At 46.9% G+C, this 6,667-nt stretch overlaps 1 protein-coding gene across 1 annotated transcript in view; it reads left to right on the top strand.

Annotated features, from left to right (window-relative positions):
* The first annotated feature begins 3,502 nt into the window (after positions 1 to 3,502).
* Positions 3,503 to 6,667, top strand: part of KDM4C (lysine demethylase 4C) — a 112,140-nt gene continuing 108,975 nt past the window's right edge. The window contains exon 1 of the mRNA XM_080939942.1: positions 3,503 to 3,610. The gene's annotated coding sequence lies outside the window, so the exon portion shown is untranslated. The remainder of the gene's footprint in view (positions 3,611 to 6,667) is intronic.

Below are 6,667 nucleotides of genomic sequence, written 5' to 3'. Positions count from 1 at the left end.
CTGTGTCTGAAGAGAGCCATGGTTCACTCAGATACATAAAATAAAGAAATAAATCTTAAGAAAGCTTTCTTTCTCCTTTATAAGGATTGCCATCAGAAGGTGCATATACCAGACTTAGTCTGAGGCTACATGATCCACTTCAAGTGATCCAAGCAAGAAAAATCTCTCACAGCTCAGCTGCTTGGGTTTTAGTTGATTCCAGATGTAGTCAAGTTGACCAAATTAGCCATTACAGCCACATAAGAAGATCCTGCTTCAAAAAAGAAACAGCACCTCCTCCCCCAGAGAGACATAATCATCATCATCACCACCTTTAGGTTCCGTAAAAGAAGCCCCAAGATGTAACTTGGGGCCTTTGAGTATTATCTAGAAAATGCTATGTGAATTCAGGAAAGCAAACCTCTGATTAGAAAAAAAAAGGAGGATCTAGGCAGAGGTGGCAGTGTTATCTTTAACCTCAGCATTAGCAGGTAGAGGTGGGTGGATTTCTGGGAGTTCAAGGCCAGACTGGACTACAAAGGTATCCAGGGCAGGCAGGGTCATTACATGGAGAAACTATGTCTCAAAAAATATAAAAACAAAAAACAAAAGAAAAACAAAAATCCCCCAAACACACACACACACACACACACACACACACACACACACACACACACAAAACAAACAAAACCAATTCAAAACAACAACAAAAAAACAAACAACAACAACAACAAAAAAAACCAATCAAATATAACACCACCACCTCCACCACCAGAAGAATCAATTTGCTATATTAAAACAAATGCTGTTTGTGCAACATTGTGTTTCTGCTAGTGAAGGAATGGGAGCTCAGGTCTCCAGGCTTTCGTTCTAGGGCCCTAGGTTTCCAGTCTCAGTGATAACTTCTCCTTCTTTAGTTTTTTGCTTAATTTTCCCTTTTCCTCCTTTATGACAGGGCACACATATTTTACTTAGATTTGCTTTAAAAAAAAAAAAAACTCACAACTTTTCTTTACACAAACACACACATACATGCACACCCCATATTTACAGTTTTTCTCTCCTTCCTTCCCCTTTTCTTTCATAAACCCAGGATACGTCATGTTTCTTTAGTTATTTTTAATTTAGACTCGCTCCTCGACTTTCTTTTCCTTCCTTCACTCTCCCCATTTATTTCATTTTAAGCCAGGGTCTTACTGTTTAGCTCCATCTAACCTATATATAGCTATGTTGTCCCTGAACTCCAGGTGGAGATCCTCCTGCCAAGTGCAGAGACCATAAAGGCTTCTGGCACTACGGCCAGCAATCTTTGTAAACACTTCTGTTTCTTCTTCTGTTTTTGACACAAGGTTTCTCTTTGCAGCCCTTGCTGTCTCCGAACTCGGTCTGTAGACTAGGCTAGGCTGCCCTTGAGAGCAAGAGATCCATCTGCCTCTGCATCTCAAATACTGGGATTCAAGTCATACCACCAAAGCGTGTGTGTGTGTGTGTGTGTGTGTGTGTGTGTGTGTGTGTGTGTGTCCAGGAGTGTGGAGGGCAGTTGTGGCACTTTTGACATTGACTTGAATTTCTGTTATAGAGTTGACTAAAGCTGTTTTCTTATAAGAATATAATGTTTTAAGCATACCTTCCCAGATTACACTTTCACTCATTAGTCTCCTGAGTCTTCTTTGTTCCCAAGGCAGTCTTGCTTCTTTTTTCATGTATTAAAACATACACCAGTGTATGTATGCACAATGTTATGGGCTCATACATGTAATCACGAAGTATTTGTCTCTCTCTGACATAATTCACCTAACTGTGGGTATACTTCTTTCTCACTGTCTCCCCTTTCTTTCTTTTGTGACAGGGTTTCCCATGTGTAGCCCCGCCTTTCAGCAACTCTCACTGATCCACACTGTAGAGGAAGTTGGCCTTGAATTTAGAGATGAACCTTCCTCTTGTCTCCCAAGTGTTGGGATCAAAGGCGTGTGCCTGTACACTGGGCTTGGTATTTTTTAATCTCTATGCTTAACAACGACAATAAGAGTACTTACTCATTAAACTAAACGATTTTAATTATTTAATCAATATATGTGCAATTTTTCTAGTTCACAAAAATGCCCTACGTTTTAAGACATGTGTTAGTATATTCAATTGCCTTGGAGGATGGCTGGTCATCTTTATAATACACATTGGAAAATTACCAGCTGACTACATAAATCTGGCACATTTAGAATTGTGTTTTTTTCCCCTTCTAACCCATTAGCTTTGTTTTTAACAGTCAAAGAAATATGGTGTCTAATTTCATGATCTTTAGGTGAATTAACTACATGCTGTCTGTCTTTACAGGGATCCCTCTAATAAAAAAAGGAACACAATTACAGAAGTTTTAAATAGGTATGTTGAGATTTTTTTTTTTAAGTAGTAATCAGTGTTTGAGACAGAGTATCACGTAGCCCAGGCTAACCTCAAATTTACTATGTGCTGAGAATGACCTTGAATTCCTAATCCTCTGATCTCTAAGGCCCAAGTCCTGGGTTATAGGTATGCTCCACCACATCCACTAGAAATCTTTGTTTTGTAACAAAACAACAAGTTAAGTGCTGGCCCTGTGTGCTCACGTTTGTATATATTTTAGTATCCTTTTTAGTATTTGTATATATTTTTAGTCTTGGTCATTCAAGGAAATGCAACAAAAAAGATCCAGCTTGCAACTGTGGGACAGAAAAAACTGTTTAGCCTTGCAGAGCACTTGGGTGTTTAGCCACCTAGCTGGAAGTTAAAAGAGTTTGAAGTCTGACTCCTGTCTTGGAAGTGAGATTTACACAGACATGTAGCAAGGGAACCGGATTCAGGTTCCCCTAACCAAGAATTCCATGGTCTAAGAATTAGGCCTTTTTGCTCAGGGTCAGGCTGGGTGCTGGGAATCTGGGTGGTCACTTGGGATCTGACTGAAGTGGAGGAGGCTCAGAGGTGCAGTTCTGTGGTTGGTGTTCGTGAGCCTGGCCTTCCTGACCAACTGCACCCGAGGTCAAGATCAGCCAGCCCTTCTGGCACCGCGGGTTGCCATAGGAGTCCCGGCAGGCGTGTGGTTCGTGCAGTGCTTGACTTCCAGCCCCGTGGCAAACCTAGCGAGCGACCCGACAACGACCAGTAAACCTGCCCGTCCTGCTCTGTCCGTGTTTCCTTCCTTTGAGAAAGGCCTGACGTGCCCGTCCCCGAGGTTAAAAAAAAGAAAATACACCGCAGGAGAGCCGGACGCAGCTCAGAAGCGGAAGTCCCGGCTTTAAAGCGTGGGGTGGGGGTGGGGGGGCCCTTTAAGCCGGTCAGAACCCACGTGACCAGAGGGCGCCCCGCCCCGCGGTCACGTGACGCGGCGTGCGCCTCACGCCGGGAGAGCCCGCTCGCCCCGCCCACGCGCCGGAGCCGCCTCCCGCCCACCTCGGAGCCGGGAGGGAGGAGGGGAGCGGCGGAGGGATCCCGCGGTGGCGTCCCGTGCGCGTGCGCGGCGAACAGCTGTCACCTAGTGCGGAACAAGTCTTCCAAAGATTCCCAAAAGCCTCGGGGCGGCGAGGGGGGCGGGCGGGGGAGGCCGCACTTTTCCTGCCTTTCATTTCGGGTGGCGTCTGGGCCTCCGCCGGCGGCGCAGGTAACCGCTTCTGGGGTCCGGACGGAGCGGGGAGGGTGGCGGCCTCGGTCCGGTCTTCGCAGGGCGGCACGGGGCCTGGGCGCTCCGCGGTGCACGGCCGTCAGCTGGGAGGGAGGAGGCGGCCCTGACAGTCCATTCTGGCCCTCCGGGTTCGGGAGCTCGCTCGCCGGCCTCCCCGGAGCCGATCCGAGGCGGTGCTGCTCCGGACCGCCACGCCTGTGCGGTGTGGGGCGCCGGCCAACCCCCCCCCTCTCTGCGGCCGACTCCAGGAAGGCCGGGCCTGTGCGCCCTCCGAGGCTCGGGGATGTCCGGATCCGCAAGGTAGCAGGTAGCCCGACCCTCAGTCGGCTTCGTTCTTGGCCCTAGCAGATGATCCCTGTGTTTTTCTTAACTCCGTCTTGAGGCCATTTCTTTGTGCTGTTCCTGGGGGCGGGGGTGGGGTGGGTTGTGTGTGTGTGTGTGTGTGTGTGGGGGGGGGGAGCCATGATGCGGGGTAGACAGTGGGCGCTTAATAAATGAACGCGAGATGGATGCGGCATGGGAACTGCCAGGGAGGGAGGACGTGCCGTGAGGTGGGAATGCCGCGGCGGTGTCGCCGGGGCTGGGACCTGGTGTTCTCTTCTCAGCAGCTGGACTCAGTGCACCCACAAGGCAGCCGTCGGAGTGGCTGAGCCCCGCAAGCTCGCACCTTTGGTCAGGTGCTCCCAGGGAAGACTTAGCAAAGTTTTGTTTGCTTGTTTAAATATTGCACTCAGTGCAGCCACGCACACTTGGTTGATTTACCAAGCCTAGCTTAGAAAGCTTAAGTTAGAATTGCAGTAATTCGGTGCCCGGGAGACTCTCTTGATAAGCTCCCCAGGCTTAGGTTAGCACCCATCTTTGCTGTGTTTCACCCACTTGAGTTTTGCGTTTAAAAGGGGCGGGAGGGGTGGGAGCTTCACTGTTTCTATGGCAAAAGGTAGTATTCTGATTTAAAAATGATGTGATGGTTAAAACTTTTGGTATTGACTTTAAAAACATGTTGTGGGTTGTTCTAGAGTCAGGGTCTTACACGGGGTTCCGTGCAACCTAGAAGTCTGTATGATAGCTGGCCTAGAGCTCAAGGAAATCCACCTGCCTCTGCCTCATCAGTGTAGGGATTACTGGCGGTCATATTTCTGCGCTACTGACTGGATTCTCTGGAATTTCCAGTCCGTCCCCTGCCCCCTGGGCTGGGAATATCGCTCAAGTGGTAGGACCAATGCTTAGTATCTGAACACCTCAGGTTCAGTCTCTAAGACTGAAAAAAATTTGTTTTTTACTATTTGGTATGACACTAAAGCTTTCTTTAAGCTTGCCGGCCTGGTAACCTATCTTACTGCGGTTTGGAATGCGCTGCCCAGTTGTTAAGGAAATTTAGGCCCTCCTTTCCATTTTAGCATTTAGCATTTACACATAGTGTTTCCAGTTCTCCACAGACTTGGTAATACAAGATTCAACACCGAGGCTTGCCTTACGGTACTAAAAACTTAATCCTCCCCACCTGACTCTAGTTCCTTTTCTTTTGTCTTGAGACTGTCTCTTGTAGGCCACTTAGATTGGTGAATTGGTAATCTGTGTCTCTACTTCTTGAGTGTTGGGATTACCATAGTTTGACTCAATCCTGGAGGTTGAACTCAAGGCTTTGATGCATGGCAGGCAAACTCTACCAAGCTGCAGTATTTCTTACTGCTTGTAGCTATGCCCTTGATACCTGCTATTATTTATTAGAGATTAAATGATAAACAAGTACATTCTCTACTGTCATTAAGTTCAATATATAATGTAGGTCTTTTTTAAAAAAAAATTGTCTTGGAGGCATTAGCTCTGGCTGAGCGGGAAAGACGATAGACTGGAAAAATTGTCTTTTATTGCATGTTAATATTTAATGCTCCCCTGTAAGTACCATTTCTTGTTCGTTCATATTTAATTTTTTCCAAACAATATATTGTGAGCCTGTTGTTTTCCTCTTCACTTCTTGACATACTTCATATTTTCTCTCAGGCTCCCAATAAAACCCAACTAACCAACTGAAACTCTAACAAAAAAAAAAAAAAAAAAAAAAAAAAACCCAACCAACCAACTGAAACTCTAACAACAACAACAAAAAAAAAATCAATTTCACGAATACACAAAATGAATAATGTATATATACACAGGCCCAGGCAAAAAAGAGGAGAGGGGCGAGGATGGGAATGGGGAAGAAAGGAGGAGGCAGGGGAGAGGAAGAGAGAATGAGAGAATATTTGTCTTTTTTGTTTTGGTCGTTAATTCTGGGCTGGGGCATGCCCTGGCATGTGGCTGATAATCCAGCCACTCCACTGGAGAGAACTGACTTTTCCAGGAGGTATCAATAGCAAATAGATTCTTGGTTAGGGGTGGGACTTCATGTCCACTCATCCCTCTTAGCTGGTACCTCATCAACTTGCAGCCACACACATCTATTTTTGCGCCGCCTCAGGTTCCATGAGCTCGTGTGTGCATTATTGCTGTGCCTGGAAGATGCTCCTTCTTTGGAGTCCGCCATTGCTTATAGTCTTTGCCGGTCTGCAGAGCCTCCAGATTTGGGGCCGGTCTGCAGAGATCCTCCACATTTGGGGCTGGAGAAATTTTATGAAGATAACCCACTTAGCCACTTAATCACTGTGCCATGCATTCCACGTCCTGGTGAATGGAATCCAACACAAAAGAGGTTGTTTACTCCGGCGATACCAGTATCCCTTGCTGGCCGCTCGCTGTTAGAGGCTGGAGGGATTGTAGCGGGTGATGCTGATGATGAACTTTCTTCTCTGGTATGAAGTGTCTTTCAGCACCGTGGCTGCCAGTCAGCAGGAGTCAATTTTCTATTCAGCTACCGGCTCCATATGTCGGCATTAGGGCCTTACCATCGTGTTGTGGCGAGTCAACAATAGCTTTGGTGAAAGCTTATCGCTTGTCTGTGGGAGCCGTTTGGCCAGTGAGTCAAAAAGATGTGACCCATGCCCAGCACTGCGGTTTTGTGGCAGATGGCTAGTTGTGGGATTGTCTCCCTCAGTATGA

This window comes from Micromys minutus (genome assembly GCF_963924665.1).
Source record: "Micromys minutus genome assembly, chromosome: 28".
NCBI classification, from domain to species: Eukaryota; Metazoa; Chordata; class Mammalia; order Rodentia; family Muridae; genus Micromys; species Micromys minutus.
Note: the sequence above shows the minus strand (reverse complement) of the source record. Positions and strands in the feature narration are given on the sequence as shown.